A 24,525-nucleotide genomic window follows, 5' to 3' on the forward strand; every position below is an offset into this window, starting at 1 on the left:
CCATCACATAGTGACTGAAAACTACAATACTGATAATTAGTGTTGAGCGATACCGTCCGATACTTGAAAGTATCGGTATCGGAAAGTATCGGCCGATACCGGCAAAGTATCGGATCCAATCCGATACCGATACCCGATACCAATACAAGTCAATGGGACTCAAGTATCGGACGGTATTCCTGATGGTTCCCAGGGTCTGAAGGAGAGGAAACTCTCCTTCAGACCCTGGGAACCATATTAATGTGTAAAATAAAGAATAAACATAAAAAATATCGCTATACTCACCTGTCCGACGCAGCCTGGACCTCAGCGAGGGAACCGGCAGCGTTGTTTGTTTAAAATTCGCGCTTTTACTTGGTTACGTGAAGTCCCGGCTTGTGATTGGTCAGGGCGGCCATGTTGCCGGGACGCGGACCAATCACAGCAAGCCGTGACGAAATTACGTCACGGCTTGCTGTGATTGGTCCGCGTCCCGGCAACATGGCCGCCATTAACCAATCACAAGCCGTGACGTCACGGGAGGCTGGACACGCGCGCTTTTTAAAAAGCGCGCGTGTCCAGCCTCCAGTGACGTCCCGGTTTATGATTGGTCACGGCGCCATGTTGCCGGGACGCGGACCAATCACAGCAAGCCGTGACGAAATTACGTCACGGCTTGCTGTGATTGGTCCGCGTCCCGGCAACATGGCCGCCATTAACCAATCACAAGCCGTGACGTCACGGGAGGCTGGACACGCGCGCTTTTTAAAATGGGCGCGTGTCCAGCCTCCCGTGACGTCCCGGCTTGTGATTGGTTGCGCCGCGGTCAACCAATCACAAGCCGGGAGGCTTGTATAATACATCAGCTGAGAGGTGATACATGGGAATGTGAGACACATCCTGCAAATTCGACCAAACTTATTATGCAATAATTGATGTTTTGACAACATTGGCAGTTTCCCCTTGTTTGGTTTAGTTCATCCTCACTCATTTTGTGCGCCGCGGTCAACCAATCACAAGCCGGGAGGCTGGACACGCGCGCATTTTAAAATTTTAAAATGGGCGCGTGTCCAGCCTCCCGTGACGTCCCGGCTTGTGATTGGTTGCGCCGCGGTCAACCAATCACAAGCCGGGACGTCACGGGAGGCTGGACACGCGCCCATTTTAAAATTTTAAAATGCGCGCGTGTCCAGCCTCCCGGCTTGTGATTGGTTGATCGCGGCGCAACCAATCACAAGCCGGGACGTCACGGGAGGCTGGACACGCGCCCATTTTAAAATGCGCGCGTGTCCAGCCTCCCGTGACGTCACGGCTTGTGATTGGTTGCGTCTCCCATGTGACTGCGACGCAACCAATCACAAAGCCGGGATGTAATTTTAAAATCCTTAAGGACCTGAAATTACGTCACGGCTTGCTGTGATTGGTTGCGTCGCCCATGTGACTGCGACGCAACCAATCACAACGCCGGAACGTAATTTTAAAATCCTGAAGGACCTGAAGTTACGTCACGGCTTGCTGTGATTGGTTGCGTCCCGGTCACATGGGCGGCACGCAACCAATCACAAGCCGGGACTCACGTAAAGGAAAGAAAAGCGCGAATTTTAAACAGAGAACGCTGCCGCTTCCCTCGGTAAGGTGCAGGCTGCGTCGGAGAGGTGAGTATAGCAATATTTTTTATTTTAATTCTCTCTTTTACACATTTTTACATTAATGTTGTTTCGATACCGATACCCGATATCACAAAAATATCGGATCTCGGTATCGGAATTCCGATACAGCAAGTATCGGCCGATACCCGATACTTGCAGTATCGGAATGCTCAACACTACTGATAATTAAAAAAAAAAAACAATACTAATTTTACCATAAGTGCCATTATGCACAGGAGCTCTATATATATATTGTATAGTAAATACAGGGATCACCAGTGACATTATAGACAGGAACTCTGTATAAACTGTCATTGTACAGGTAATAGTGTTCGCCAGTGATATTTATACATAGAAGCTCTGTATATAGTGTCAGTATACAGATACTATTTTGATTGTCAGTGACATTATAAACAGGAGCTCTGTATATAGTGTAAGTGTACAGGTAACACACTTACCCATGATGTCTCTAATTGAAGTCCTTCATCTTCGCTTTTCTTCGTCCAGTGCAGACTGCCATCACTTTTTGCATCCAGGACTCATGTCTACATAAAATAGCACAGTTATTTAGAGCACATCTTCCAGAGCACATTCCCCACTTTTTCTCCAGCTTCTACACTACGCAGTTGAATGCAGACGTGCACCCACTATCAATATATAATTAGTTATTATGCAATCCACCGTTCCAAATATAAATTATAATCCACCACTCTGCCCCCACTAACTATAAAGAGCCACTTTCCCTACCCAATAAGTATATAAATTATTTAGAACCTGTACTCTTCCTCAATCCATTACTAGTCACACTCCTGCATCCTCAACACCTCCCGACTCTGTACCTCCTGCTCCCTGATTCATTATATTTTCTTGCCCCCGTCCACCCCAATTCATTGTTATGTCCTCTCTCTCTCTCCCACCCCCACTTCATCATTTGGTCTCCCCAATCTTCAATACAGCATAATTTGCTCTCCCCCTCACTCAGTTTATCATTTACTTCCCTATACCCCCAATTAATCATTTGTTGTCCTGCACCCTCAATTCATTACTATCCCCATCACCGAGACTTAATACATCATCATTTACTCTCCCCACCCTCAATTTATTTGCTCTCCCCACTTCCCCACCCTCAAGTCATCGTTTGCTGTCCCCCATTCCACACCCTCAACCAATCATTATTAGCTGTCTTCTACACCAATCCATAATTTGGCTGTCCCCCACCCTAAATCCATCATTATTTGCTGTCCCCCATCATCAATCCATCATTATTTGCTGTCTCCATCATCAATCCATCATTATTTGTTGTACCCCATCCCCCACCCCAAACCCATCATTATTTCCGGTCCCCCACCCAACATTTTATTTGATATTTCCCACCCCCAATCCATCATTATTTGCTGTCCCCCATCCCCCTGCCTCAATCCACCATTTGCTGTCCCCTACCCTCTATCAATCATTATTTGTTGTCCCCCAACCTCAATTAATCATTTGCTATTATTTTTATTAAAAAAAAGTTTTTCATCCTTGCCTCTCATACAATCCCCTGCAGCTCCACTTCTTGTATCTTTCTGGCTAGTGGTATCTACATGCTGACGCGTACACTATGACGCATTACTTATGAGGCAGGGGTACTCCCTTGGAGCTGCATAGCTGTTCCGATGAGCTCCGGGAAGTCTCCATGCACCGAGATGTATGCCGCCGTAGACTGCATTATTATACCATGGAGCTCGGTGAGCAGAAGCACAAGAGGGGGGTCAAGGACTAGGTCCGGACACCCCCCTCATTCCTTCTGCTCACCGAGCACCATACAGCAGTAAGTTCAGCAATGCCCTGATGGTGGCTCTGAAGCCACATGTCTCACATTGGTAAGGCCCTCTTCTCCTAAAAATAAGCTCTGGAGGCAGATTCTCATGCAGATCAGTGCTGGACCATAGCCTGGAATATCTCATTTACATACTGTATAAGAAAAATATGAATGTGTCTGGATCGGATCAATTTATTTATTTTATTCAGCTTCCTATGACCCATATGCCCATATAGATGGCTTAGGAAAGTTGACACTGACTGATTCCCTTAAACTCCTTCACAACATTTGACAAAATTTTACGTCATGGCCGGGAAGAGGTTTCTACAAAAAGCATAAATTTACATCGTGTTTCTGTGCCCATATGATTGTGGGTGGGAGCTCAGCATAAGTTATAGTCAAGCTCCAGCTGTCACTGCCAGGAGCAGTGCATGCATCCATTTAACCCTCTAAGTGCAGCAATCTATAGCATTCAGAGCATATAGAAGGCTGGGAGAGGGAGCTGGCTCACTCTCCCTTCAAGCGGGCATACAATGTCATCGCGAGGGCCCGATCATTGCCATGACGACCACCAGGTCAGCAAGCTACAGCAAGCCTGTTATACCACAATGAGAACATTGTTTAAGAGGCTTCTGTCGGTGCAGAACTGATAGGTATAATGGATTGTAATGCATCAGCATAATGGATTGCAATGCATCCGCATTATACATTATTCCAACGACCAGACTAGTAAAAGATAAAGTACCATGGAGCGACTAAGTAAAAAAGTTTTTTAGAAAATAGTAAAAATATATATTTTTAAAACCCCATAAAATAACCCCCCCCCCGAAAAAATTGAAACCAATAAATACATACAGTATATGTATGTAAAAACCACAACACATATTTGGTATTACTGTGTATGGAATGACCCGCCCTATAAAACTGTCACACTATTTAACCCCTTCAGTGAACGCCATAAAAAAATTAAAAACCTGGCAAAAAAAATATGCTTTTTCATCACACCTCCAAAAATGTGGAATAAAATGCAATCAAAAAGACAATTATAAATAAAAACTATATTGCTGAAAATATCTTCTCGTCCCGCAAAAAGCAAGCTGCCATACAGCTCTGTCAGCAGAGAAATAAAAATGTTATAGCTCTCAGAATGTAGCGCTGCAAACATAAAAATTATGGGGTAAAATGATGTAAAACCAGCAAAACATATAAAAAAATATATAAATGTGGTATCCCTATAATCATACTGATCTGAAACATAAAGCTGTTTTATCACTTTTACCATATAGTGAACAGCATAAAAAACTTCCTGAATTGCTGATTTTTGTTCATAAAAAAACTATTCCTGAATTGCTGATTTTTGTTCATTCAGCCTCCCAAAAATTGGAACATTGCAATAAAAGGTGTTCAAAACATTGTATCTACCCAAAAATTGTATCCGTAAAAATGTCAGCTCAGGTTGCAAAAAAATAAGCCCTCACACAGACCCAGATCTTGAAAAATGAGAATGTTACAGATCTCTGAAAATGGCGACAAAAACAGAAATTTTTTGGTACAAATTTCTGAAATTTTTTTTACCACTTCAATAAAAAAAACTCTACATGTATGGTTTCCATATACTCATTCTGACCTGTGGAATCATAATGCTAGGTCAGTTAACCATATATTTAACATGCTAATAAAAAAATGAATGATGTCATTCAAAAGTACAACTCGTCCCGCAAAAAGCAAGCCTTCATGCGGCTATATGACTGGAAAAATAAAAAAGTTATGGCTCTTGGAAGAAGCGGAGGAAAAAACAAAAACTGAAAATCGCCCTTGGTTAATGGGTTTAAGAGCATAAAAGTCAAAAGTTTGAACATTGCAAAATTTTCACCAGAATTCAGATTTTTTTCACAAATAAATGCAAACAATATCGGCTTAAATGTATCACTTACATAAAGTACAATATCTTGTGAAAAAACAGTCTCAGAACCACTGGGGTACATGGAAGCGTTCCAGAGTTGCTACCACATAAAGTGACACTAGTCAGAATTGTAAAATTTGGCCTGGTCAGGAAGGTGAAAACAGGCTTGGGGGTTAAGGGATTAAGCTTCGTGAGAAAGGATAATTACTAGGGCTAAGTAAGCACTAAAATGCTTGGATGGGCATAACTTAAACCAAGCAATTTATAATGCTCAGATGCTCGTTTCGTCTAACGAGTATAATGGGAGTCGATGGGAAATCCGACCATTATTCCGGAAGACCCTACAAAGAGGCCTGGGGGGCAGTGAAAATGTTGAAATGCATGGAAAAAGTGCTGAATGGAAGGAGAACAGAATGGGGAAGACCCCTGAAAGCATCTCTGACTCCCAGATCTCTGCTGAGAGCTATATCGTCAGACGTCTACTCTACTTTAAAGGGAATCTCTTAGCAGGATTGTGCACAGTAACCTACAGAGAGTGTCAGGTTGGCACCGTTATACTGATTTAAATGATACCTTGGTTGATGAAATCCATCTTGTGGTTGTTTAATCTTTATTTTCATTTTTGATTTAACAATATGCTTTTGCTTCGGGCGGGCCTGGAGGGGGGCTTCATGTGGTGCCCTGATTATGTATTCATAATGCAGACTGCTGACTGGTCACTCATCCCTCAGTGAATTTTCCCTTAGTTTGCATAATAAATATCTGTGCATATTGAAGAAAAAAAAATGCTTCTGCAGGCTTTGCAGTATAATCACGTTTAGTGTCCTACTACCTTGTCAAAAATACCCAATCATCAGGTTCTCGACACTGAGAAAGTGTCATGAAATTGGCCCAGGCCATTGACAGTGTACCCCTGCTTCTGCTGTAACTGGTGTTTGTCTCCCTCGTCTCCTTCTTGGTTGGACAAGGAAGCTCCCTGGCGCTACCATTGTCTGATGGGAATCTTTTCAACATGCACTGCTCAAAAAAATAAAGAGAACACTTAAACCACAGAATATAACTCCAAGTAAATCAAACGTCTGTGAAATCAAACTGTCCACTTAGGAAGCAACACTGTTTGACAATCAATTTCACATGCTGTTGTGCAAATGGAATAGACAACAGATGGAAATTATTGGCAATTATCAAGACACACTCAATAAAGGAGTAGTTCTGCAGGTGGGTACCACAGACCACATCTCGGTACCAATGCTTTCTGGCTGATGTTTTGGTCACTTTTGAATGTTGGTTGTGCTTTCCCACTCGTGGTAGCATGAGACGGACTATACAACCCACACAAGTGGCTCAGGTAGTGCAGCTCATGCAGGATGGCACATCAATGCGAGCTGTGGCAAGAAGGTTTGCTGTGTCTGTCAGCGTAGTGTCCAGAGGCTGGAGGCGCTACCAGGAGACAGGCCAGTACACCAGGAGATGTGGAGGGGGCCGTAGGAGGGCAGCAACCCAGCAGCAGGACTGCTACCTCAGCCTTTTGTGCAAGAAGGAACAGGAGGAGCACTTCCAGAGCCCTGCAAAATGACCTCCAGCAGGCCACAAATGTGCATGTGTCTGCACAAACGGTAAGAAACCGACTCCATGAGAATGGTCTGAGTGCCCAACGTCCACAGATGGGGGTTGTTCTAACAGCCCAATACTGGGCAGGACCGCTTGGCATTTGCCACAGAACACCAGGTTTGGCAAATTCGCAACTGGCGCCCTGTGATCTTCACAGATGAAAGCAGGTTCACACTGAGCACATGTAACAGAGTCTGGAGATGCTGTTTAGCGATCTGCTGCCTGCAACATCCTTTAGCATGACCGGTTTGGCAGTGGGTCAGTAATGGTGTGGGGTGGAATTTCTTTTGAGGGCCGCACAGACTTCCATGTGCTCGCCAGAGGTAGCCTGACTGCCATTAAGTACCGAGATGAGATCCTTTGTGAGACCATATGCTGGTGCGGTTGGCCCTGGGTTCCTCCTAATGCAGGACAATGCCAGACCTCATGTGGCTGAAGTGTGTCAGCAATTCCTGCAATATGAAGGCATTGAAGCTATGGACTGGCCTGCCCATTCCCCAGACCTGAATCCATTTGAACACATCTGGGACATCATGTCTCGCACCATCCACCAACTTCACATTGCACCACAGACTGTCCAGGAGTTTGCGGATGCTTTAGTCCAGGTCTGGAGGAGATCCCTCAGGAGACCATCCGCCGCCTCATCAGGAGCATGCCCAGGTGTTGTAGGGAGGTCATACAGACACATGGAGGCAACACACACAACTGAACATCATTTCTTTGTCTTGAGGCATTTCCACTGAATTTGGATCAGCCTGTAAATTGATTTTCCACGTTGATTTTGAGTATCATTCCAAATCCTGACCTCCATGGGATATTCATTTTGATTTTCATAGATCATTTTTATGTTTTATTGTTCTCCACACATTCCACTATGTAATGAATAAAGATTTTCAACAGAAATATTTCATTCAGGGATATCTAGGATGTGGTATTTTAGTGTTCCCTTTATTTTTTTGAGCAGTGTATTTTCTATTATGGCCTTCTGGTATAGCACCATTTTAGTAGACCTCTCTGCCTCAGAAAGAAGAGATGCAAAATTCTCCTTGTAGCGTGAGTTTAGCAGGGTGAACAACCAGTACTTTTTTTTGCGAAGGTGAATATAATGCGATGGTCTCAGGAAAGGCAGCCATACATAAAGTTGGCTGTTATGATCCGGTGACCTTGGAGCCGCATGAGACTTTCTCAGGAGTAGGTGGAAACTGTACTGACCACAAACCCTAAACTGTCACCGCAACTAGAAGTAGCCGTGGGGTGTACCTAACACATCCTAGACACCTCGACACAGCTGGAGGACTAAATACCCCTATAGATGGAAATGGGAATTCTATCTTGCCTCAGAGCAGAACCCCCCAAGGATAGGCAGCCCCCCACAAATATTGACTGTGAGTATTAGAGGAAAGACACACGCAGGCAGAAATCAGGATTTAGCAAAAGAGGCCACGCTAGCTAAATAGGAAAGGATAGGACAGAATACTAAGCGGTCAGTATTAAAACCCTAAAAATATCCACAGCAGATAATACAAAAATTCCACCATCTAACTAAAGACATGGAATGTATATCTGCATCTCCTGAGAATCCAACTTGATTGAAATATCCAAACACAGTCTAAGCTGGACAAGAAAAAACATTGAATAGTACTGAATTGTAAAGCACACAGCATGTGTGCTGTAGAAACAAAACCAGACACTTATCTTTGCTGATTTGGCAGCAGGGCTGGAGGAACCAGACAGAGATGCAAAACCTCCAAGAACAATGGACAACTGGCAAGGGCTAATGAATCCTGCACACCTAAATATCCCAGTCAGAGCTGCAATCAGCAGGGACACCTGCCCAGGATTGCAACCCAGGGACAACTGCATTACTACCAACAACCACCGGAGGGAACCCAAGAGCAGAATTCACAACAGTTGGCCATGTGTGCCAAGCTCTCAACAGCCAACACTTCCTTGTCTCCACCATGATGTCTACTTGCCATCTCCTCTTCCTCCTCATTCCTTCCTCCTCAGCCCATCCACAAAGAACAGACGGTACGAAGCATGTGTGGGTACTTACCTCTGTTGTGCTAGCAACCAGTTCCTGTTCCTCCACAGCTTCCACCTCCTCATTGTTACCCAATCTGTGCTGAGCAGATGAGATGAGGATGGTCTGGGTAGTATCTCCCTATCTCATATCTTCCTCCTTCTCCGCCTGGTACACATGCAAAGATCAGCTTTAATTGTGATCAGCAACTATTTAAGTAGGCACAGAAGCCGGATCATTACTTTGATTACGCGTCATCTCTGCTCACCATGTTTGTGGAGTCCTCAAAGTCTTGGAGAACCACACAAATGTCAGACATCCATGCCCATTCTTCAGTTGTTATTTGTGGAGGCTGTCCAGAATCCCGAGGGGCATGTTGGAGCTGGTATTCGACAGCTGGCTTCTGCTGCTCACAAAGCCTTGTCAGCATGTGCAGTGTGGAGTTCCAGCACGTGGCGATGTCGCACACCAGTCAGTGACCTGGCACTTGCATATGCTGATGCAGCTCTCCCAGAGCAGCGGCAGCTGTGACAGATTTGCAGAAGTGGTCGCTGATGCAATATACCTTGACCAAAAGCTCTGTCCAAATCTTTGTAGGTTTTCAGAAACAGCTGAACCATCAAAATAAGTACTTGGGCCAAGCATGGCACTTGTGTGACCTTGCCAATCTTCACAGCCGCCACCAGGTTACAGCCATTATCACACACAACCATGCCTAGTTGGAGGTTCAGCAGCGAGAGCCACAGACCTGTTTGCTTTGTTATTTCTTTCTGTAACTCTGCCGCGGTGAGTGCTTTGTCTCCTAGACAAATTAGCTTCAGCAAAGCCAGTTGCCACTTCACTGAGGCAGTGCTGCAGAGCTTCTGGCTGATGTGGACGACGTACTCTGAGACACCAAATCAGAGATAGAGGAGGAGCAGGGGGATGGAGGAACTGCTGTACAAGGTGGAGGAAACCCTGATGGTAGTTGGGCTAGCAATCCTCGGCATCGGTAGCACATGTGCCATGCCAGGGTGGGACTCGCCCCAGCCTCCACAATGTTCACCCAGTTTGTTGTCAGGGAAATATAGCATCCCTAGCCACAAGCACTTGTCCACATGTCTGTCATGAAGTGTATAATCCCAGTATCTGCGTTGGTGAGGGCATGTGTGATGTTCCCGAACACGTGCTGGTACAAGGCAGGGATGCCACATCGGGACAAAAATTGGCGGCTGGGGACCTAGCACCAAGGGATGGCTGTCGCCATGAATCGGTGGAAATTCTCCATGTCTACAAGCCTAAACGGCAACGTTTCCACAGTAATCACCCTGAAAAAGTGCATGTTTAGCCTGTGGGTGGCTGGGAACTTTTTTTTCGTTCCAAGGCCTGTGGTAGGGATAGCTGAACTCATCTGGGCATGGAACAGGTTGCAAATTACCTTTTTTTCTAAGAACTGTTTTTAACCCCTTCATGACCAACATATTTTAGTTTTTACGGTTTCATTTTTTGCTCCCCTTCTTCCCACAGCCATAGCTTTTTTATTTTTTGATCAAAATGGCCATGTTAGGGCTTATTTTTTTGCGGGAAAACTTGTACTTATGATAAAACTAATGGTGTCTATCAAACCATTGTACTGGAAAACAGGAAACAAATTCCAAGTGCGGTGAAATTGCAAAAAAAGTGCAATTCCAGTTGTTTTTTTATTTATTTTTTTGCCATGTTCACTAAATGGTAAACTGACCTGCCATTATGATTATCCAGGTCATTATGAGTTCATAGACACCAAATATGTCTAGTTTATTTTTTAAGTGGTGAAAAAAATAAATAAAAAGCGCCATTTTCCAAGACCTGTAGCATCTCCATTTTTTGTGATCTGGCGCTGGGAGAGGGCTTATTTTTTGCATGAGTGTGGATACGATCTTTTGATCGACCATTATTGCATTTTATTGCAATGTAATGGCGACCCAAAAAAGTAACTCTGATGTTTTGAATTTTTTCTCGTTACGCCGTTTAGTGATCGGGTTAATTCGTTTTTTATAGTGACAGATCAGACTATTCTGAATGCTGCAATACCAAATATGTGTATATTTCATTTTTTATTGTTTTATTTTGAATGGGGCGAAAAGGAATTTGGGCGAATTTGACCTTTTATATTTTTTTAATACTTTTATAAACATTTTTTTTTTTTTACTTTTTGCATTCTTGAATAGACTAGAAGCTGCAGTTGTCCGATCGCCTCCGCTACACACAGGCGATGATCAGATCACCTGTGTGTAGCAGAAATGCTCACTTGCTATGGGTGCCGACCACCAGGAGGTGCTCATATCAATCCAGCTGTGACAACCATAGACATCTGCTGGAGACCTCTGGTTGTCAAGCCAACCCATCGTTCACCTGCGATCACATGATGGGCGGGATTTCCAGCGCACTTCCGGTAAGCACAAGTTAAATGCCGCTGTAAGAGATTGACAGTGGCATTTAACAGGTGAACAGCCTCAGGTTGATCACGATTCCACCCGCGGCTGCTAGAGGCACATGTCAGCTGTTCAAAACATTTGAAGTGCTGGTAAACATGTGGGCTCAGCATCGGAGCCCACATCAAAGGGAGGGATTCCGACTTAGGTGTACTATTACGCCTAACTTCAGAAAGGGATTAGAAAAATTCCCAGACTAGTGAACACTGTTTGACAGAAAATCACTAGTGTCGGGGATCTGCTGAACAGTTGCCCACTTTCTCCCTTAGGCCACCCACTACATCTTCCTGCCTATTTTGGTGCTGCCAATCACTCTCAGCACTGCTGACCTCACTCTGAATGACATCTTCCCAGGTTGGGTCAGTGACTTCGTCATCCACCTCCTCGTCTTCCACCGCCAAATCCTGGTCCTCTTGACTTGGTGACTTAGCAACAACCTGACTTATCAGCCACTGTGTCACATCTTAATCTACCTCCTTAGACAAAATCTACTGTTCCCCACTGTCATCCTCTTGTTGCTGTGGCTACCACTAAACCACATCTCCTTTTGTCCCTCTTTGACCATGCAGGGTGAGAGGCCACAATCAAGAAATGATGTTGTAAATAGCTCCTTGGAGTGTGCTAGTGTGGGATCACTGGTCTCCTGGGACTCAGCATGGTGGAGGAAAACTGTGAGGTTTAAGTGATCCAGACTGTTGGCTGGTGAGACTGGACCATGTGGAAGACTGGGTGGTGCTGGCAATCATGTTGGAAGCATTTTCTGATATCCATCCAACCATCTGTTCTCACTGGTGTGGCTTCAGAAGTAGTGTACCGTGCCTTCCTGCAAAGTGGGATAGAAAGCTATATGTCATGGATGGGTGTGTTTCTTGTGCTCCAGCAATAGGCGTAGTGGCACCTGCCTCACATCCTCATTGTCTACGTGCACCATCATCACCACTTTCACTTCCCTGTCCCTTACATATTTTCTAATTCCTAGGTCTCTGATAACCAAACTTATTATAAGTGTTTTTTGAGAGTTTAATACCACTGTAATGTAGTACAAAGAACAAAATACTCTGGATAACAAATCTAAAAAAAAAATGAATTCTTTTATGGAGTGTTATATACCACCAAAATCTAACAGAAAGCACGTAATATTCTATGGATGACTAATAGAGATGATCGAACCAGCTCTGTGATACTCTGATATCACTGAAGTATCTAGGTGATTTAATGTACTTGTTACTTGACAAACATTGGGTGGTGCTCGATTTAAAACTCGGAATGCACTCCCTACGTTTGGTACATGTTACACAATAAGCATGTGGGGATTGCCTACATGTCACTGTAATGCCGTAGCCGTATTGGTTATGGCAATACTGTGATTGGTTGGCCACGTGGTTATAAAAAGGTGCCGCTCAGCACACTGACGTCATTGCACTGCTATGTGACACTTTGTATTGGAGGAAGAGAGTACTTGTCCAGGCCTGTGTGTACACAGTATAACGAGTCAGAGTCCTGTAGTGGTGATACTGGTGCTGAACCTGAGCCATCGTACTAACAACCCTTCAAAGAGCGAATCATTTGCTTTGCTGTTTGTATCACATACAGTTGTGGCCAAAAGTATTGACACCCCTGCAATTCTGTAAGATAATACTCAGTTTCTTCCTGAAAATGATTGCAAACACAAATTCTTTGGTATCGTTTTCTTCATTTAATTTGTCTTAAATGAAAAAACACAAAAAGAATTGTCCTAAAGCCAAATTGGATATAATTCCACACCAAACATAAAAAAGGGGGTGGACAAAAGTATTGGCACTGTTCGAAAAACCATGTGATGCTTCTCTAATTTGTGTAATTAACAGCACCTGTAACTTACCTGTGGCACCTAACAGGTGTTGGCAATAACTAAATCACACTTGCGGCCAGTTGACATGGATTAAAGTTGACTCAACCTCTGTACTGTGTCCTTGTGTGTACCACATTGAGCATAGAGAAAAGAAAGAAGACCAAAGAACTCTCTGAGGACTTGAGAAACCAAATTGTGAGGAAGCATGAGCAATCCCAAGGCTACAAGTCCATCTTCAAAGACCTGAATGTTCCTGTGTCTACCGTGCGCAGTGTCATCAAGAAGTTTAAAGCCCATGGCACTGTGGCTAACCTCCCTAGATGTGGACGGAAAAGAAAAATTGACGAGATTTCAACGTAAGATTGTGCAGATGTTGGATAAAGAACCTCGACTAACATCCAAACAAGTTCAAGCTGCCCTGCAGTCCGAGGGTACAACAGTGTCAACCCGTACTATGCGTCGGCGTCTGAATGAAAAGGGACTGTATGGTAGGAGACCCAGGAAGACCCTACTTCTTACCCCGAGACATAAAAAAGCCAGGCTGGAGTTTGCCAAAACTTACCTGAAAAAGCCTAAAGCGTTTTGGAAGAATGTTATCTGGTCAGATGAGACAAAAGTAGAGCTTTTTGGGCAAAGGCATCAACATAGAGTTTACAGGAGAAAAAGAGGCATTCAAAGAAAAGAACACGGTCCCTACAGTCAAACATCGAGGAGGTTCCCTGATGTTTTGGGGTTGCTTTGCTGCCTCTGACACTGGACTGCTTGACCGTGTGCATGGCATTATGAAGTCAGAAGACTACCAACAAATTTTGCAGAATAATGTAGGGCCCAGTGTGAGAAAGCTGGGTCTCCCTCAGTGGTCATGGGTCTTCCAGCAGGACAATGACCCAAAATACACTACAAAAAGCACTAGAAAATGGTTTAAGAGAAAGCACTGGAGACTTCTAAGGTGGCCAGCAATGAGTCCTGACCTGAATCCCATAGAACACCTGTGGAGAGATCTAAAAATGGCAGTTTGGAGAAGGCACCCATCAAATATCAGGGACCTGGAGCAGTTTACCAAAGAAGAATAGTCTAAAATTCCAGCAGAGCATTGTAAGAAACTCATTGATGGTTTCCGGAAGCGGTTGGTCGCAGTTATTTTGGCTAAAGGTTGTGCAACCAAGTATTAGGCTGAGGGTGCCAATACTTTTGTCAGGCCCATTTTTGGAGTTTTGTGTGAAATGATCAATGTTTTGCTTTTTTCTTCATTCTCTTCTGTGTTTTTTCATTTAAGACAAATTAAATGAAGGTAATAATACCAAAGAATTTGTGATTGCAATCATTTTCAGGAAGAAACTGAGTATTATCTGACAGTATTGCAGGGGTGTCAATACTTTTGGCCACAACTGTACATTCTGGATTTAGTCTAGGGAAAGAAAGAGAGTTTCAGGAGCAGGGATAGTGGCAGAATACAGTCTGTAGCCAGGGATTAGGGCTGTGCAGTCCCATGCAAAATATATAGCTGTCTTTTGTGTGTGAAAAAATTTAATATATTGTGTGATGCATTGAGCATTACGTGCTTTGTGATACATTTTGGCATTATATAACACTCCAAAAAAGTGTTGATTTTTTTCTTTCTAGATTAAATTACTCACCCATAGAGTATTCCGTGGTCTGGGGTACATTTCTGTGGTATATAACGCTCAAAAAAAGTGATAAAATGTTTGGCTGTATTCAATTAGTCATCCATACAGTGTATCGTGCTTATTGGGTGACAAAGCTGGCATAACCACACGAGACTCCAGAGGAAGTGACCGGAGGAATATTGGAGCCAGATGAAGCTGGCGTAACAGCAGAGGTGGCAGGAGCATGTGTTCCGGATCCACCTATTTCCTGGAATCACTAAGGCCCGAACCCAGGCCGCATCCCTTACTGTTGGGGTTTCTGCGGACTGCAGACAAGAGAGCCAGGAACTAGTGAGAGGACTGTGAGACCTAGGCAGGTTGGAAGAGACAAGGAGGAGAGCCAGGATCATGTCTGGAGGTACCGAGAGTTGTCATACCGGGCGTTTTTCACTTATGACTGTTGTCGGAGAATGGGGTACATTCAAGAGTTTGAAACCTGTCCTCAAATCTTGTTCTACCATCAAGCAGTAGAAAACAAACAATTGCCTCAAAGGCTGCAAGAGCTGATAGCTGGAACCTGGGTCATGTTCCTCAATATGGAGGGCCAACATCCCTGGTATGCAGTGGGTGTGATCCCAGAAGGAAAGAGAGCAGGATGAACCCTTCTTGAGGAATGAACAAGCCTGGAATAGGCTGCTTAAGGTGGCTCCAGACAGGGCTACTAACACCCTAAGAGAGCGTCCTTGGGGTTCACCACCTCCTATGCCAGAGCAGCCAATGCTACAGGTGACACAGAGGGCTGTTGCTCATTTCTATATATATCAGGTACTACGGCACTACTGGAAGTTTAATCACCTACAGCCCAGGCACCTGGGAATTGGGGTCCAGGATGAAGGTGGAGTCAGTCCCCCCAGTCTCCCAAGGAAGGAGACGAAGAAGTAAACACCTGAAGGGGATTACCCTTCTTAAAATGTTTACTGGCTTTTCACTTTCTGCAAAGCCTTTGAGTATAGGATTACAACAACTACACTTTGAAAATACACTGCTCAAAAAAATAAAAGTAACACTTGAACAACAGTATATAACTCCAAATAAATCACACTTCTGTGAAATCAAACTGTCCACTTAGGAAGCAACACTCTTTGGCAATCAATTTCACATGCTGTTGTGCAAATGAAATAGACAACAGATGGAAATTATTGGCACACTCAACAAAGGAGTGGTCCTGCAGGTGGGGACCACAGACCACATCTCAGTACCAATGCTTTCTGGCTGATGTTTTGGTCACTTTTGAATGTTGGTTGTGCTTTCACACTCGTGTTAGCATGAGACGGACTCTACAACCCACACAAGTGGCTCAGGTATTGCAGCTCAACCAGGATGGCACATCAATGCGATTTGTGGCAAGAAGGTTTGCTGTGTCTGTCAGCGTAGTGTCCAGAGGCTGGAGGCGCTACCAGGAGACAGGCCAGTACACCAGGAGATGTGGAGGGGGTCATAGGATGGCAACAACCCAGCAGCAGGACCGCTACCTCAGCCTTTGTGCAAGGAGGAACACGGGGAGCACTGCCAGAGCCCTGAAAAATGACCTCCAGCATGCCACAAATGTGCATGTGTCTGCACAATCGGTTAGAAACCGACTCCATGTGGATGGTCTGAGTGCCCAACATCTACAGATGGGGGTTGTACTTACAGCCCAATACCATGCAGGACGCTTGGCATTTGCCACAGAACACCAGGATTGGCAAATTCGCCACTGGCGCCCTGTGCTCTTCACAGATGAAAGCAGGTTCACACTGCATACATGTGACAGGCGTGACAGAGTCTGGAGACGCCATGGAGAGCGATCTGCTGCCTGAAACATGCTTCAGCATGACTGGCTTGGCAGTGGGTCAGTAATGGTGTGGGGTGGCATTTCTTTGGAGGGCCGCACAGCCCTCCATGTGCTCGCCAGAGGTAGTGTGACTGCCATTAGGTACCGAGATGAGATTCTCAGACCCCTTGTGAGACCATATGCTGGTGCGGTTGGCCCTGGGTTCCTCCTAATGCAGGACAATGCCAGACCTCATGTGGCTGGAGTGTGTCAGAAGTTCCTGCAAGATGAAGGCATTGAACCTATGGACTGGCCCGCCCATTCCCCAGACCTGAATCCGATTGAACACATCTGGGACAGCATGTCTCGCACCATCTACCAATGTCACATTGCACCACAGACTGTCCAGGAGTTGGCCACCTCTTCATCAGGAGCATGCCCAGGCATTGGAGGGAGGTCATACAGGCACGTGGAGGCCACACACACTACTGAGCATCATTTCCTTGTTTTGAGGCATTTCCACTGAAGTTGGATGAGCCTGTAACTTCATTTTCAACTTTGATTTTGAGCGTCATTCCAACTCCAGACCTCCGTGGGATATTAGTTGTGATTTAGGTTGATAATTTTTAGGTTTTATTGTTCTCAACACATTCCTCTATGTAATGAATAAAGATTTACAACTGGAATGTTTCATTCAGTGATATCTAGGATATAGAATTTTAGTGTTCCCTTTATTTTTTTTGTGTATGACTGAGGCCCACCAGTTGTTGCCTTTCTGAGGTGTATGGATGACACTTCTTCAAAGTTTTTTCCTGGCTTTACACTTTCTACAAAGCCTTTATCAGTGTAGAAGTATATAAACTACACTTTCAAAATATTTACGTTCCAAATTTATTACTGGATTCAATTAGTCACCATACAGTTTAACACAGTTATTGGTACATTACGGTGGAACTGTATGTAAAACTCAAAAAAAGTGGTTAAAAATTTGGCTGGGTTAAATTTGTCACCTATACACAAAATGTATGTGATGTCAAACCTAAATAAAAAGTGTAAAAAAATTATCTGGATTCATTTACTCATCCATAGAATATTACGTGTTCTGGGGTACATTTCGGTAGTGTATAAGACTAAAAAAAAATAGATCAAAAAGTATCGAAATTCTATTGCTCACTCATGGAGTATTACATTTTCTTGGGTACATTTCTGTAGTATATAACCCTCAAAAAAGTTGTTCATAAATGTATTGGTATTATATTGCTCATCCATATGTATTACGTCATCTTGGGTATATTTCGGTAGTTTCTAACCGCTCAAAAAAATTGTTAAAGCCTCCCTGGAAGCTATTCTGATAGAAGCATTAACCGATTATATGATTTCAAAAAGCGAGTTCCACTTTATGCTCCCTAAACATCCTGCACTGGCCACTTTCTATTCATTACCTAAGATGCAAAAGGGTTTTAATCCACTAAAAGGTTGCCTAATCGTTTTCAGGCATAGAGGCCCCCAGTCAGAATTTGTGTGTCTATCTTGATAAAATGGGTGTTGGTGATGGCTATGTGAGGGAATTCCTCTTAGGGTCAGACAGAGCTAGCCTACGTGGAGCGGGGGGCGCCATTATATTTTTCCACTAGGTTGCTGACCTCTGTTCTCTAAGATTTTTTTTCCTCAAATAAATATTTAATTTGGATATTTTATATGAATATTGAGCACCTTTGTCTGATTCACTCACAAATGGGTGTGTGTTTTATATACTTGAGTTTTTTTAGAGGTATATACTAAAAGCTGGCGAGCGGGCAGCACTGTGGCTCAGTGGTTAGCACTGCAGCAGAGGCGTAGCTGGGGTTTTGGTTCAGGGGGTCGAAGCTTTTGAGTGGGCCCCTAAGCAGTTAACCTTGATTACAGCTGGGTGATGCGCCCTAATAGTGGAGGAGAACCTAAGCAGATGACCGCGCTATTGCTGAAGATAATCTCTATATAACGACCAACATGGATATTACCACCATATGGTCAGTGGTATATACCAGCCCTACAGAACATAGATTACAGCAAAGGTTACAGATAGTGACTTACCGCTGATGTTCTTTATGATGGAATCGTTCACTTTTCCCATCTGGCCCAGAACGACATGACAGCTTCTCCAGCCAGGACTAGTCTGCAGAGAAAACAACAAAGACACATTTCACTTCTCACATTCCAGCCCCATCATCATCTATTCCCTACCTGCACAAACTCCTCATCCTGCTCATACCCCAATACTGAGCTGCTGCTGCCGTATGTGTCCCTATTACTGCACCTGATACCCCAATACTGAGCCGCTGTCACCGTATGTGTCAATATTACTGCACCTGATACCCCCATACTGAGCCGCTGCTGCCGCATGTGTCCCTATTACTGCCCCTGATACCCCAATACTGAGCCTTTGCTGCCGTATGTGTCCCTATTACTGCCCCTGATACCCCCATACTGAGCCGCTGCTGCCGTATGTGTCCCTATTACTGCCCCTGATACCCCAATACTGAGGCGCTGCTGCCGTATGTGTGCCTATTACTGCACCTGATACCCCAATACTGAGCCGCTGCTGCCTTATGTGTTCCTATTACTGCACCTGCTGTTTGATTCTGTGTGCCCTCTAAATTCTAAAGCACCCCTCTATAATATAGTAATGCCGGGTGCAAGTACCCTAGAAAACAGTGCCCATATTTTGTCCCCTAGAAAGTAATATTGCCATGTGTGCCCCTTTGACAGTCACAGTAACCTGAGTTCCCCTATAACAATAAGTGCCCACTTTACATTTAATAATGTCCCGGGTCTCCCCCCTGTACAGCTCCCCTAGACAAAGTATAATGCTCTCTTATACACAGTATACTGACCCCTTAGTAGCCTCCAAACTGTTTTATGGCTCCAACACTAATCCCCACACTGTAGGATGCACCTCTTTATAGTATAATGCACCAGATAGTCCTCAATATAGTATAATGTACCAGATAGTCCTCAACATAGTATAATGCACTCCCCATAGGCCTACTCTATATTGTATAATGCACTTCCCATAGGCAGACTCTATAGTATAAGGCAGCACCCCATAGGCAGACCCTTAAGTATAAGGTAGCACCCCGCAGGTAGACCCTGTAGTATAAAGCAGCACCCCTATAGGCAGACCCTGTAGTATAAGACAGCACCCCTATAGGCAGACCCTGTAGTATAAGGCAGCACCCCTATAGGAAGACCCTGTATTTTAAGGCAGCACCCCCATAGGCAGACCCTGTGCTATAAGGCAGCACCCCCATAGGCAGACCTGGTACTATAAGGCAACACTCCCATAGGCAGACCCTGTACTGTAAGGCAGAACCCCCATAGGCAGACCCTGTAGTATAAAACAGTACCCCCATAGGAAGATCCTGTAGTATAAGACAGCACCCTCATAGGCAGACCCTGTAGTATTAGGCAGACCCTGTAGTATAAGGCAGACCCCCCACAGGCAGACCCTGTAGTATTAGGCAGACCCCCCATAAGCAGACCAGGTAGTATTAGGCAGACCCTGTAGCATTAGGCAGACCCCCCATAGGCAGACCTTGTAGTATTAGGCAGACTCCCTAGCCAGACCCTGTAGCATTAGGCAGACCCCCCATAGGCAGACCCTGTAGTATTAGGCAGACCCCCATAGGCAGACCCTGTAGTATTAGGCAGACCCTCCCATAGGCAGATCCTGTATTATAAGGCTGCACCCCTTAAAAAAATAAATACTCACCTCTCTTCTTCCTGGTTCCTGAGCTGCTCTGAGCTCCCGCTTGTCTCCTGACAGTGGGCGCCGGGCAGTGACGTCATCGAGCCCCCTGTCAGCGTTGCCGCCATCAGACGCTGACAGGTGGAGGATGGGAAAAGGAGTGCAGCGTAGCGCTCCTTCCCTCATCATTGCGGTCAGGTGTATCGGCTAAATGCCGGTACAGCTGACCTTGCTATGACAGGCGGGGGCCCCACTGCTGGCATCGGGAGATCGATTCTCCCTGCTCTTCCGCAGAAGGTATCTGTATCGGCGCATGCAGCTACAGTAGCGTAGCTCCAGGTGGGCCCCCTCTGAGCACAGGGCCCGGGGCGCCCGCACCCTCTGCCCCCCCCCCGGTAGCTACGCCACTGCACTGCAGCCTTGCAGCGCTGAAGTCCTGGGTTCAAATCCCACCAAGGACAACATCTGCAAGGAGTTTATATGTTCTCCCCATGTTTGCATGGGTTTCCTCTGGGTACTCTGGTTTCCTCCCACGTTCCAAAGACATACTGATAGGGAATTTAGATTGTGAGCCCCATTGGGGACATCGATGATTGTGTGCAAAACTGTAAAGCGCTGCGGAATATGTTAGCGCATTAAAGCTAATTTTTAGGTCTGTTTTTGTTTTGGTTTACATACTGTTACACCAGACCTCATTTATTCATTTTGTTTTTCTCAACATTTCTGTGGTATCTAACCCTCTCCAAAATTGTTACAAAATGTATCGGTATTATATTGCTCATCCATATAATATTACGTCGTCTTAGGCACATTTTTGTGCTATATAACACTCAAAAAAAGTGTTCATAAATGTATTGGTATTATATTGCTCATCCATAGAGTATTATATGTTCTTGGGTACATTTTGGTGGTGTTTAAACCTAAAAAAAAGTTAAAAAAAATGTATTGCTATTATATTAATCATCCAGAGTATTACGTCGTCTTAGGTACATTTTGATGTTATGTAGCCCTCAAAAAAATTGTTAAAGATTTATTGGTATTATATTTCTCATCCGCAGAGTTTTACATCTTCTTGGGTGCATTTCGGTGGTGTCTAACCCTCCAAAGAATTGTTCAAAATTTTTTTTGTTATTATATTGCTCATCCATATAGTATTACATGTGTTTGGGTACATGTCTGTGGTATATATAACGCTACAAACAAGCAGTGGGAAATTTGTCTGGATTCATTTACTCATTCATGCAGTTTTATGTGATTTCTTATACGTTTCGGTGTTCTATAAAATGCCACCCAAAAAGTTGAAAAAATTCTTATTGATTTAATTGCCCATCCATACAGTATAATGTGCTTTCTCTTAAATTTCATTGTTGTGTTAAAATCAAAAAATCCTTGGTAAATGTTTATGGTTTCAATGATTCATCCATACACTATAAAGCGGTCCTTGTTACATTTCACTGGTATATTAAACTCTAAAAAAAAAATAAAACTAAATAACCCTTCCAAAACTTTCTATGGATTCAATCATTCATCCACACATTGTAATGTGGTTCATGTTATTGTACATTTCGCTGTTATATTAAACTTTAAACAACCCTTCCAAAACTTTTTATGGATTCAATGATTCATCCATACACTGTAACGCATTTCTTGTTAAATTTCGCTAGTATATTAAACTCTATTAAAAAAATTTCAAAACTTTTTGTGGATTCAATTATTCATGCATACAGTTTAACATGCTTTGTGTAAAACTACGGTGGGTTAATTTTTTTTAAAACCGCTTGGCTTGGTACAGTTCACAAAATATTTTTGATCAAAAAATTTACTTTTGTCATATATACTGTAAAACCTGATTTGTGTGAAATTTTCTTGGTTTGAAATAAAACAAAATTGGCCTGCCACAGGTGTACACTTTCTTAATATTTTAATAAGGCTGTTCAGTTGATGCCTTTGAGGGTTTTTAGATGACTGCTTGGGATCCAAGAAGTATTGTTTCTCCTTGCTTAGAGTGACATGTTAGGCCTTTTTCACACTTCCATTTTTTACAATCCGTCACAATCTGTCAAAATGTTGAAAAGACGGATCCTGTGCTGATTATAAAAAACGGATGCACTGGAGCAGTTTTTTTGACGGTTCCAGTGCATCCTAGAAGACTATGTGCACACATTGTGTATGCGTCTTCGCCGCGGTTTTTCATTGCGAAAACGCATACACAACACAACCCATGATAAAAATAATTAAAATTTTTAAAAAAATCGTGATATTCTTACCTTCCGGCGTCCTGTGCAGCCTTCCCGATGCTCCGTTCCCAGTGTTGCATAGCGAGACAATGACCTGTGATGATGTAGTGGTCTCGTGAGACCGCTACGTCATCGGGTCATTTCGCTATGTATCACTGGGAACCGGAGCTGCCGGCAGCATCGCGAGGCTGCGGGGGCCACGCGGTACGCCGGAAGGTAAGAATATCACGATTTTTTATTTTTTTTAATTATTTTTAACATTATATCTTTTTGCTATTGATGCTGCATAGGCAACATCAATAGTAAAAAGAGAGCAAGCGAGAATTTAACTGACAGGAAATTCTTCTGCGCATGCTCAGTTTCCTTCGCTGGATTCCTGCTTTTCACAGTCAGCGAGCGATTTTCCGACACAGAAAAAACGTTCTTCTGTGCGTTGTCTCCGCCCGACGAACAGTAATTTTACGACAGATCCAGTGCACGACAGATAAAATGTGTGGCCATCCGTCACAATCCATCGCTAATACAAGTCTATGAGAAAAAACGGATCCAGAAGCACCTTTTGCTGGATCCATTTTTTTCACAAAACGACTTATTGTGACGGAAAAAGAAAGATGGAAGTGTGAAAGAGACCTTTAAGTATGTTGAGATGAGGAGACTTAAAGCCACAATGCTCCTCTGGGAAATATGCAAATTGACTCTTCAGAGAGGAAGAGGACTAGAACTTTAGTGCCACCTATTGGAAGTAGCAATCCTAACAGTCAATGTCGACCCTTTAACGAGCCTTGTGACATGACATAGGATAAAAGCCAAACCAGAATTTCAATTTGCAGACACTGTGTTTCGGGGTACTGCCCCTCGTCAGTGCAAAGTGGAGATCTGGTTTGGCTGACAAGGTTCGTTAAAGGGTCGACATTGACTGTTAGAATTGCTACTTCCAATAGGTGGCACTAAAGTTCTAGTCCTCTTCCTCTTTGAAGAGACAATTTGCATATATGACTGCTTGTAATTTTTGGAAGGCTTTGCACTATGCATAACTTTTAGGAATGTAGGAGTATAACAACTATACTTGGCTCATAATATTTAAATGAGGTACTACAGTTGGTGCTTTCAAGGTTGTATGATGGTTATGTATGGCTAGTATGATGGTTCAGCATCAGTGTCAACACTAGAGGACTCGGATTAAACTGTGCACACACAGGCCTGGATAACTGCTCTCTCAGTCCAATCAGAACTGTGACTGAACTGTGCAATGGTGTCGGTGATCTGAGCATCGCGGCGCCTGTCCTGTATAACCTCTGATGAGGTAATGTGGCCAGCCAATCATAGTAGTACCACTTCCAAGATGGCTATGGCATTACAGTGACTGGCAGGCAATCCTGCATGCTTATTGGCTGTGTAACAGGTGCCAAACATGCGAGGTGAGGATTCGAGCTTCAAATCTGAGCACAGACCGTACTCGTCAAGTGCCAAGGACTGAGATACTCGAGTGATATTTGAGTATCACCGAGCACATTCCCTCATACCTAATAATGACAAATGATTTTTAAATATACAGTATTAGTTTGAAGAAAACAAAATAAGCTTTTTTATGATGATCAAAATTTTGAATGTATTTTTTATTATTATTATTATTATTATTATTAACCATGTTATGTTGAATGCATCCATAAGTAATCAATAGAGTAACCCAAAACAATGGTTTTATTGATATGTTATGCAAGAATCATTAAATAATTTCTAGCTTAAAATCAGGGCACAATAAAAATGAAAGACAAAAAAATGTATTTTCAAACTTATCGTTGAGGATAGCTAAATATTTCAGCCTTATAATCAAAAATATAAATTGTTCTTGGCTTGTGGTAAAATATGCAAAAACAAGATATACGTGTTG

At 43.6% G+C, this 24,525-nt stretch overlaps 1 protein-coding gene across 19 annotated transcripts in view; it reads left to right on the forward strand.

The window, feature by feature from the left end:
• The window catches only part of CADPS2 (calcium dependent secretion activator 2), a 699,771-nt gene that overhangs the window by 515,009 nt on the left and 160,237 nt on the right, over window positions 1-24,525 (forward strand). The gene's annotated exons all lie outside the window — the stretch shown is intronic.

Source organism: Ranitomeya variabilis, chromosome 5 (genome assembly GCF_051348905.1).
Source record: "Ranitomeya variabilis isolate aRanVar5 chromosome 5, aRanVar5.hap1, whole genome shotgun sequence".
Classification (NCBI taxonomy): domain Eukaryota; kingdom Metazoa; phylum Chordata; class Amphibia; order Anura; family Dendrobatidae; genus Ranitomeya; species Ranitomeya variabilis.